We start from the raw sequence: 12,119 nt of genomic DNA, 5'->3' as shown, positions 1-12,119 counted from the left end.
AGAGTGTATACACCCAAGCCACGGTATGACGTCAGCAACAAAATGGCCGCGCCCATAATGCTAAATGCTTCAGAAATGTACACAACAAATCGTTTTTTCTTAGAAACTGCTTATTTTTATAACGTGACTTCTTCTGTGGCTTATCTAAATACTAATGTGATGCTATGAATATGTATTTATGCTCACTGCTTCATTTCCACTTTAAGGTACAATACCTGAAATGAAAATGTGTGTGTGTGTCCAGCCAACCAGGTAACATGGCAGAAAAAAGAAAGAATACAGACATCGGAGCATTTTTCAGTACACCAAAACGCAAAGTAAGAACCCTAGTAGCCTAATAGCTCAAAGACTTAAAGGGCGGGCTCCACAAATAATGGATTGCACGGTGTTAATTGCACCTTTACTTACAATTCATTATGAATTGTAAATGGGGGACCCTGATGTAAACAAAACAAAAGTCTTTCTCTGGTCTGCAATCCCTTAACAATTGTGTGTATTGAGCCGTACTATATTGTACCCATTCTGCAATATGTTAATAACATTTTTAATCAATCAATAACAGATTGCAGAATGGGTACAGTACAGTACGGCTCAATACACACAATTGTTAAGGGGATGCAGACCAGAGAAAGACTTTCGTCTTGTTTACATCAGGGTTCCCCATTTTCAATTCATAATGAATTGTAAGTAAGGGTGCAATAGAAATGTTTCATAATGATGTTCAGTGTATTCATAAGTGTATTGCTCTCCTTAATGTAGAATGATATGGTGACTGTACAGACTCAGGAAGGAGAGAAAGAGACCAAAGAGTTACAGGTAGTGGAAATATCAGACAGTCAGCTTAAAGTGTAGGATAACATAACAAATTAAGACACAAATACTTGGATTATATATCCCCCCTCTCTCCCTTTCTTTACAGAGTAGCATAAAGATTGTGTATTCAAACCGGTTCAGTGTATTCATAAGTGTATTGCTCTCCTTAATGTAGAATGATATGGTGACTGTGCAGACTCAGGGAGGAGGCAGAGAAGGAGAGAAAGAGACCCAAGAGTTACAGGTAATGGAAATATCAGACAGCTTAAAGTGTAGGATAACATAACAAATTAAGACACAAAATAGGCTATATTTACAGCAGACCCTGTTATTGTTCCTTGTTGGTATTTTTTCTCTCTTTCTTATTAAAAACTTGGCCTATTTGAAAGGAGATTGATTTAATAAAAATAAACGAGCAAAAAAAAAATATACAGTATATAAATATATATATATTAATATATTATTATTATTATAGTAATTGGCTATCATACTGCAATATAAACTGAGTTTTATAGTGAAAAGAGCAGCTTTATTGGTCAAGATTGAAGGCTCTATATTGCAGGAAATTGCACGTACAGGTTCATTAAATGAAAACAAAATCTGCCATGGAGGGGGTCGTGCCGGACCCCCTCCATACCACCCCTTGCATGTAAAAAAAATATATATATATAATATAAAAAAAAAATAATAATAATTGCACCCCCACTTTCAACTATAACTAGGCGGCCATGACAGCTGGTGCTGTCATCGTGGTCGTGGTATACTGTGAGAACTGGAGTCTGGAGCACAGCCCAATTGCTGAATACACGAGAAGAGAAAGGAGCGGTTTCAAGGGTGTTTAATGGAAATTGAGCAACACAGGAATTGGGGGGAAATAGAACGGGGTTAATGTTCTGTCCTGTGGCTGCCACGGCGGCAGTGAGCGAGCAAACGGTCCTGGTGCTTGTCGGGGGAGCTGCTGGGTGGCAGCGGGTGAATAGGTGTTCCTCTTCGGGGACAGGTGACGTCCAGACAGGGACGCTGGAGCTGCTGGGTGGCAGCGGGAGAATAGATGTTCCTCTTCGGGAACAGGTGACGTCCAGACAGGGACACTGGAGCTGCTGGGTGGCAGCGGGAGAATAGATGTTTCTCTTCGGGAACAGGTGACGTCCAGACAGGGACGGCGGTCCTTTGGGGCACAGGAGAGAAACGGGTTAGAGTAAGCCAATAAACGGAGGGTATCTAGCAGTAGAGCTTGTGGCAGAGACGTCGTACCTGGGCAGTGGTAATTAATACCACGACAGCTTCTGGTCAGCGTCGAGGTGTAGATATAGTCCCCTCATCAGGGGAGGATAGGGTGCAGCTGGGGAGAGTGGGGTGCTTGCCCGTGTGTGAATTAGGGGGATGGAATACAGCTGGGTGAATGAGGGTGAAGGAAGGGGTGACTGAAGAAAGAGAGGATGATGAGGAGTGCGCAGTGGATAGAGAGGGGGATGAAGAGGAGCGTGTGGAGGACGTGAGGGGAAAAGGAGGGGGAGTGAAGTAGGCCCGTGCTGTGATTATGACAATAGGCACATTACATTTGTAATTTTCTTTTAAAACAAATAATCACACAAACATACACACACACACACACACACCCAGACACACACGCCTCTACAGAAAGGGGGAAGTAAGACACGTCGTAAATCTATTAGACTTGACAGAAGCTGCATACACTAGTTTTAGGCTTCCCTATTCGCTATCCATACACCCCGCCTCTATGACAGCTAAGGGGGTGTCACTTTCAGAATCGTGACAGTTTCAGAACTGCAGTGAACCTCCAGAGCGTCATTTCAGCCTACGGAGTGGAGACAGTCTACTGAGAGGGAGAATTCTTTCTACACACACACACATTTTCTTTCTACTCAAACAAATCTACGCACACTCACCACTTGGAAGAAGCACTTTCTACTCACAAACAGCATACTGACAGAACGGCTATTGAACATTTCTGAATAATAATACATTGTATTTTACATTTGGCATTTGGAATACACAAAATGTATTTTATTCTTAATTCTGTAACTTAATTCTCACACACACACAGGGCCAGACTGGGGAAATAATTCATACCGGGAGATATAGCGCGAAATATAGCCCCAATCAGGCCACTTTTTAAGCGGGGGTCTGGGGGTCCCCCACCCGGAAATTTTTTGTTACAATTTCCTGCATTCTGGTGAATTTTAGTGCATGTGAATCACTAACTAATGAGCCAACAATTGCTTAGTACAATGTACTGTTATGAAACTATTATGAAATAAAAACGGTTGTGGCACTAGCAATGGTACTCTCTCCACCTTCAAAAAGAAAATCAAGAGCACAACATATTTTTCTATTTACTATTATAATACAGTTAACCACTCTCTCCACCTATTCAAACAGAGCAAGAGCACAATACCATATTCACTTTACTGATGCACTACCCATCAACAGTTAAAATAGCCCTTTACACAAACATTAAATAACAGACCTTTCATTACAATACTATAATAACAGTAGCCACTGCCAGAATAGTGACACATGTATCGTGTGTGGTGAGCACACGCATGCATGCACAACAAAGACAGAAGATTGCGTTGTCTCAATCATTTTAACTATTAAATGAGCTCAAAGTATGAGCTCACTGACAAAAAGCATCAATTGTCAAATAATATTGATCACATTAACTAGACTAGATGTTTTTGAGGAAATTAGAAAGGGAACAACAACTTAACCCTTGTGTCTGATCAGATTCTTATTTTTTTGATAACGTTGCAGTGATTATGTTTGTAGCCAATGTGGCAAAGGTGTGTAATTGCAAAGGTGTGGCAAAGGTGTGAATTATCTCTCTCTTTCATAAATTGTTTATTCAACTTCAGCCCCAATCATAACCACCACATATTGTTTTTTGTAATGTCAGATTTAACAACTCCTTCCAGAAAAGTGGGAGTGTGCATCTGCCATTCCATTCGCCGCCTCCGCTGTCAATCAGTTGTATCGCCTGGTCCCGCCTCCACTAATCACAAGCGGCAGCACAGCTCCATTGTGTGTGTCCTCGTGAGGGAGAGGGAGTCAGATAGTTCTCCAACTCTGTCGCAGACAGTGAACTCCTGGTTGTTCCCCACCCATCTAGGTTATCTAAAAACGATCGCGCCGCACCGCCGCCACAACTAGAAACAATGGCCTGGCAAAAAAAATCAAAATAAAAAATTATAATAAAAAAAATTATAATTTTTTTTTTTGTATATAATTTTTTTTTTATATGTGCAGGCCAGGCCACCGGGAAAACTCCCGGTGCTCCCGATGGCCAGTCCGGGCCTGCACACACAAGTGTCTGAACACACTCACACACACACCCACACACATTTATTCTTAAGATACACACATTTGAAATGTTTATTCTGAAAACCTTGGAATACACATATACATATTGTGAAGATATTGTATTTTTCTTAAGACTTTTGGAATACTCATTGTGAAACTATATTCTTAAGATACACAAATACATATTGTGAAATGTTTAATCTGAAAACCTTGGAATACACAAATACAATCTTAAGAAACAGACATTTGAAATGTTTATGTCCACACAAATACATATTGTGAAGATATTGTATTTTTCTTAAGACTTTTGGAATACACAAATACATATTGTGAAATGTTTAATCTGAAAACCTTGGAATACACAAATACAATCTGAAAAAAAAAACGTTTGAATCTTTTATTTCTGACAATAAAAAAAAACTTATTTTTGAATCTTTTATTTTGAAAAACTTTTATTTTGAATTTTTTTTTAAACGTTTATTTTGAAAAAAAAATCTAAAAACGGAAGTCCCCGCCCTTACAACCCCTCCCCTTCCGAAACCGGATGTCCCGCCTCCTTGAACCTCTCGACCAATCAGAGAAGCCCTAAGGGGTCATAAATCATCTCAAAAGGGGGCGTGGTTACAATCCATCAAACTTGGCTATATGCCCTTATAAGGTATGACATACCCCTAAGTCCCGCCCCCTTAAACCTCTCGACCAATCAGATGGCTCAAAAGTTAAAAAGGGGGCGTGGCTACAATCAATCACACTTTCCAAATATGGTGTGACAGAAGCTGCCTCTGTATACTCTCTCTATCGTCATCCCCATCTTCATCAACATCCTCCTCCTCCTCCCCATCATCTTCGATGTCCTCTTGAGGCACAGTCAGAATGGAGGGGACATAAAATGCGATCAAATCGTCGTCCTCTTCTTCATCATCATTGACTTCGTCCTCTTTGTCTTCATTCTGAGGAACCCTCTGGGAAGGATCCAGCAGGTGGTTCTTCATCATCCACTCGCTGGAGGGGACATAAATGGGGGTTGACTCGTCCTCCTCATCATCATCTTCCTCCTCAATCAGGCCATGTTTCATCAACCACTCCCTGGAGGGAACATGAAAGGGAATCAAATCGTCATCCTCTTCCTCATTATTGTCCTCTTCCTTATTATCCTCACCTTCATCGCTGTCCTTTCCTCTGGACTCCGACCATGGCTTGCAAAGTTCAAGGGAGGGTTTATGTATTTTGTGCTCGCACACCTTGGAGCTGAAATCAACACAGTGATTAGTAAAAACATCATCAGCACCATTGTTGTGATATTCATTGGCCGGTTCAATGTTGCGCCTCTCAGTCAAGACTCTTGGCTGCTTGCTTGGCTTGTCTGTTTTCCAATTCCAATGTTTCATATTCCAAATCTCTTTGTTGTTTCTCAAGCAGCAGTTGTAATCCAAGATGCTCGAATAGCATTGACGACAGCCAGCCAGCCTCCTCCTAGAGGCGGGCTCGAGTGATGATCCTCACGGGGGGTAGATCCCGCACGATAGTGGGGTAGACGGTTCTCTGCTCCAGCAGTCACGGTACCAAAGCAATATAATCCAACCAGAAAAGGTTCTGCAGTCGCCGGTGTAGATTCTCCTGTGCACTGTACTTCACATTAAACTAGGTTGAACTTGACGTTACTTCACTAAACTCTGACACTTTTACTATCCTATTCGCACATGTTCTAAGTGCTCTATTTAGACGCAAGGTTGCTCACTTCACTTGGTCGTTGACTCGTGGTGAAGGCTTTGCTAGTAATGAACGAACTGCTGCTGTTTCCACCTGCGCCGTATTTATACGTAAGGTGAATTATCTAGTGCCAACCTCAGTTCTGTCTCGTATTACTGCGCAGACTTGGACATGTTGAGACATGCCTTGGCATTGCCTTTGAACTTGCCATTGGGGGTATGGTCGTTGGCGCCCAGGGGTCGCTGTCCAATAGGAGAGCGAATATTATGGTCTGGTTTGTACCCAGGTAAAGGGATATTCCGTGTATATATACAAAGAATATACAAGGGATATCAAACGATATACAAATATTATACAAGGGATCTCAAGCAATAAATATATATATTCGGTTTAATCTGACCCTTTGTAACAGCCGCCTCCTAATTAGTCCACACCTAATTAGTTAAAGCGAAGACAGATTAATAGTCCTGTCAACTACTCAATGTCTGTTGTGGGGAGTAGGGCAATCTACAAAGTCAGTGGGTCGTGATCGTCATCAAGGGAGTCAGGGAGCCTCAGCAACTCTATCAGCCTCGCCACGGGTCGGGTGTATGTCCGTCCCTGGACAATAACTTCTGCCGCTCTGACCTTTCCGTCGGCACCAGTGATCACTTTGCTTACGCGGCCGGCCGGCCACGCAGCTCGGGGTAGTGACTGGTCTATGATCATAACGACTGTGTCCACTTTTAAGTTGTCCCCGTCCTTGACCCGCTTCTGACGTGCTGGAAGGGATGGTAGGGGAGCTTAGGAGGAAGCGGGCCTGAGACTGGTTGATCTGTGCTTGGCTGCGTCTCCACATCCTCCGTCTGTTCCTCTTGTTTGGTCTGTACCCCGTCTGAGGAGGGGCCGGTTCCGGCCGCCCCATCAAGAAGTCGGTTGGGGTGCTGGGTTCGAGGTCAGCTATGTCGCCTGGAGCGCAGCTGAGGGGGGTGGAGTTCGGAACTCCCTCTTCTTGGGCCCACGGCTCTCTCACAGGCCTCTCGTCTAATGTCAATAGCCTCTCAATGGGCTGTACGAGAGAGTGACCGGTGTCGCTCACCTTTGTGTGCAGGCAGCGTGTAGACGTGGGTTGACTGTCAAGTCCGTAGAGGGGGCCCTGGAGCGTCCACCCCAGTCGGGTCTGAACCGCGACTGGGCATCCTTTGGGTCCGATGTGGGCCACCTCAATTGGGAGAATGAGGTCCGCGTGGTCGGAGCCTATTAGCAGGGTCGGTGTGGCGCCGTCGATAAGCGGTATAGGTAGTCTGCGTAGGTGCTCGTACTTCGCCATCAGCTGTGGGATGGAGTAGGTGTACTGTGACAGGCCTATGTCGTGGCTGGTGAAGACGTTGGTGATGCTATACTGCTTCTCGGGCTGGTCCACCGCTGCTATCTTGAAGGAAACATTTTCACCCTTTATGGTCTTCTGGTCTCTTCTAATGGTACGGATTGTCATTGTTCCTTTGGCACCCCGCAGACCCAGCCGGGCTGCGGCGGGGGAGTTGTGACTCGACGGTGGTGGCGCCGACTCGGGGTAGTACTGGTGGCACTGTCGGTCCCTGTGTCTGCTGCGACAGTCGGGACACCAAGGGGTGGTTTCAGGCCTGGTCTGTGGTGACACCGCCTCGGCCTGATACATCACCGTGACGGGCCCACTTTGGTTTCCTGGCGGACGCTTGTTGATGTCGTGCAGGACCTCCAGGTGGGCGCCGTCGCACTTGCTGCATTTCTTCTTTAAACGGCACTCAGCTGCCATATGGCTGCGCGCGCAGCGGTAGCAGCGGCGGTTGGCTTTGATCCACTGACTCACCTCGTCAGTGGTCAGCTTCTTGAAAGTGTCACATTGATACAGCCGATGTTCCCCTTCACAGTACTGGCATTCAATCTTCCACTCCCCCTTGGTCGGGGGGTTGCTGTGGTTCTCGTGCTGCGGCACTGACTCGGCCTGGTGCATAACAGTCACTGACCGGCGGTTATCATTAGATCCCCGAGGTCCATCTCTTGGGCTTGGTCCACTCCACACGAATGTGTCCAGTCGTAGGCTGCTGACCTCCCTGGCGAGGAAATCAGCTAGGTCTAGGAGGGATGCTTCTGGGCCGTTGGGGTCGCGGTGGTCTCTCTGCCGCCGAAAGCGCTCTTGGCGGGCTGGAGGGAACTTCTCCAGTATTCGCTCCACATTAGAGTTTGCATATAGTTCATGTCTTCCTTTCTCCTTTTGGGACCCCAGCATCCCTACTAGGGATTGTACCTTGATAGAGAGGTCATCCAATGATCTATTGTCTTTGGCTGGGGGGAGGCGGTCGATATCTCTTATTTCTTGTATCACGTAGTCCCATATGCGTCCATAACGCTGGTCGAGGGCCACTAGAGCCGCGGAGTATGGGGTGCTTGAGTTGGAATATGCCAGCTCTATATTATGCGCTCTGGGCACCTTGAGGTGCTTGAGGAGGATGGCATATTTGTACGACTCATCGGGGACGTCGGACATCATAGTCTCCAAGCACATCCGTAATTCCGTGTACTGTGCTCTGTCCTCGCGCGTAAAGTCTGGGAACGTCGGTGTGCCAAGGTACGATGCCATGGATGGCTGGCACATTGGTGAGCGTAGGGGAAGAGACTTCCTGGGCGAGTCTCCCCGTACGTGTTGTCGTGGGTTGGTACTTGGTGGGTACCAGAGGCCGGGTACCCAGGTGCTGTTCCTCGGTGCTGACTGTACGTCAAACTCACCTGTGAGTTGGGTCGGGGGTTTGTAGTGCAGTGACTCGGGGCTGACGTCGGGGCTGTACTGGGCCTCCTGGTCCAGAGTACATTGCTGCTGGTCGGGGCTGTACTGGGCCTCCTGGTCCAGAATACGTTGCTGCTGGTGGGCTTGACATTCCTCCTCTTCCTCTTCCTCTTCTAGGTCCTGGAGTCTTCTAGCCAGTCTCTCGGCGACGTAGGCCGGTTCTTCCCGGTGGCTGGGTCTCATATGGACCGGTCGGGGAGGGGGGTCGGAGACGTAGACAGGATCCTCTTGTTGGCCGGGTCCCGGGTCGCTTCGTCGGGTAGGGGAATGTGCCCTAGACCCTTGTCGTGATGATCTCCGGGAGCTCCGTGCGGAGAGAGGGGGTGTCGCCATGGCAATCAATTGTTCTATCATCTGCGCCTGCAGCCGGTCGCGCTCTGCTTCGCGCTGGGCATGGGCGGCGTCGCGCTCTGCTTCGCGCTGGGCATTGGCGGCGTCGCGCTGTGCATTGGCGGCTTCGCGCTGGGTATTGGCGGTGTCGCGCTGTGCATTGGCGGCGTCGCGCTGTGCATTGGCGCTGGCATGGGCGGCGTCGCGCGGTGCATTGGCGCTGGCATGGGCGGCGTCGCGCTGTGCATTGGCGGCGGCGCGCTGTGCCTCGGCGCGGCCTCTTTCAATGTTCTCTTCCATCTGAAGGCGTCTGGTCTCCAGTTTTATGCGGTCGTCTTCACTCCTTTGTGGCGCCTGGAAGCGCTCTCGCTCGGTTGCAGAGTGTTCGTGTTCACTAAGGGCTTGCGCTTGGAGGTGCGCGTGAAGGCGTTCTCGTTGGTCTGCAGATTGTTCGCGCTCGCTCGTCTGTTGAGCCTGGAGGCGCTCTCTTTCCATGGTAGAATGTTCGCGCTCACTAAGCGTCTGTGCTTGAAGTCGATCGCGTTCAGTGGAGGCTGCCAGGGTGGCGATGAATGCCTGCGCCAGCATCTGGTCCGCTTCGCTGGGGGATGACACTGACGGAGGTGATCGGCTTCTGACAGTGCTCGTTGGAGATCTGTTCTCTTGGCGCGCCCCGAGGTCCATCTCCTGGGCGCGCTTCTCTTCTGGTAGTGTGTCGGGTTCTGTCCCTGGAGCGCTTTCTTTATCCTGGAGCTCTCCGGGGACTATGCCGTTGATGTTGTCTGGGGGTATAGTCATGTCATGTCCCCCCTGGTCCCCCCTGTGAGCTTGGTCAGTTTCGTTAGAACCCACTAGGGTCTCTACTGGCAGGGTCGCCTGGTCGGTAGGATTTGACATGCTTTGACTATCCGCTTTATCCGCATTTAACGTCTGTTTAAAGCTAGGTATTAGACTGACAGCGTATTCCTCTAGATAGGGAGGTGGCTGACGTCTGCGCTGCGGGCGTTCTAGCTTGGGAGAGCCGCTTGGGGAGTGTTCACCGCTGGCCATGGTTAATATCAATATTATATTAGATATTACACTGATACCCTCCGGCTCGAAGGACCAATTGTAACTGAGGGGTACAATTCCCTGACTGTATTGAGAGTATGGTATATTAAACCACTACTTAGTTATGTACTTTAATTACTGGCCATACAGTACATGAATATATATGGTGAACACCCACACAAGAATACGGCAATGACACATAAAGTTCTATTTAGAGGGTATTTATTATTATCAGAGCAAGCAACGTTAGGTTACAGATTGAGAATTATACTTGCGCTTGTAAGGCGAAGAACACACGTAAAGTAGGTCAAGAGCGTAAGTCAATGAGAATAGTAAGATGGGTCTAAACTGACGCCACCTGTAGCATAGCAATTACATAGGGCACACTAGTACCAGCTGGAGACACTGGGGGGTTCCCTCCGGGTGTAAGGCCGGCAGGGGTAGAGGAATGTTCGGGTGCAAAGTCTGGGTCAACGAGGAATAAAGAGGCTCCAGCTACGGGAGTCGGTACATGTACTCCCTTGATCGGCAGACAAAGTAGCAGTTGTAATCCAAGATGCTCGAATAGCATTGACGACAGCCAGCCAGCCTCCTCCTAGAGGCGGGCTCGAGTGATGATCCTCACGGGGGGTAGATCCCGCACGATAGTGGGGTAGACGGTTCTCTGCTCCAGCAGTCACGGTACCAAAGCAATATAATCCAACCAGAAAAGGTTCTGCAGTCGCCGGTGTAGATTCTCCTGTGCACTGTACTTCACATTAAACTAGGTTGAACTTGACGTTACTTCACTAAACTCTGACACTTTTACTATCCTATTCGCACATGTTCTAAGTGCTCTATTTAGATGCAAGGTTGCTCACTTCACTTGGTCGTTGACTCGTGGTGAAGGCTTTACTAGTAATGAACGAACTGCTGCTGTTTCCACCTGCGCCGTATTTATACGTAAGGTGAATTATCTAGTGCCAACCTCAGTTCTGTCTCGTATTACTGCGCAGACTTGGACATGTTGAGACATGCCTTGGCGTTGCCTTTGAACTTGCCATTGGGGGTATGGTCGTTGGCGCCCAGGAGTCGCTGTCCAATAGGAGAGCGAATATTATGGTCTGGTTTGTACCCAGGTAAAGGGATATTCCGTGTATATATACAAAGAATATACAAGGGATATCAAACGATATACAAATATTATACAAGGGATCTCAAGCAATAAATATATATATTCGGTTTAATCTGACCCTTTGTAACACGTACCATTAAGCCTGCCTTTTCAGCTTTAGCCTTTCTAATCATAGAGGCTATTTGACTGGTTGGCCTCATCTTGGCTTCAGACATGTTATTTATTCTTTTTATTTATCCTTTGTAGTTTGAATGTTGCATTCACTTGGTGTGACGTCAGAGCCTTCAAAAGTGGGTTTCCTTTCCTTTCTGCTTAGTATATTATGCAGTAATGTAGTATAGCTTTAGTTTTGCCACACATCTACAATGTCCAAGAGAACAATTTAGTTTCCACACGTTCAGTGACTACACTAATTACGATGGCTCCACTTCTAAACGATACGGCACACAGTCAGTTCCATATCCACAATATCGCAACTCAATTAGGTTGCCAATGTGCCGACGTTATTTCGTTTCCACACGTCGAGAGTGACTTTAATTGCAATACCTCAATGCTCCGTTCCGTAGTCCACTGCTGTATCGGAATTAAATCAGTCCATTGCGCCATTTAGTTTCCACACGTCCAGACATTAATTGCAATGGTATACTTAATTCTAATACGGCACATAGTCCGTTCCATAATCCATTCCACAGTATCGCAATTCAATTAGTCTGCCGCTGTCTAGTTTTTCCACACGTCGAGAGTGACTGACAACATTAATTGCAATGGTTCCAAATATTACGGCGTCCAAATACGTTCCGTAATCCACAGCATCACAATTAATCAATTTGTCAGTCTACGTTATAATACTCAGCGTTCGCACGGAAGCGCAACAAGTAGCAATGTCCCGAGTCACGTTTCATTCATAAATACAGCAGAGTCCAAACAATTCCACTTCACGGTAGGCCATTACAGCTCCTTCAAATCCTTTAATGG

Source organism: Notolepis coatsorum, assembly GCF_963971535.1.
Source record: "Notolepis coatsorum genome assembly, chromosome: 3".
NCBI classification, from domain to species: Eukaryota; Metazoa; Chordata; class Actinopteri; order Aulopiformes; family Paralepididae; genus Notolepis; species Notolepis coatsorum.
This window is presented reverse-complemented; position numbering follows the sequence as displayed.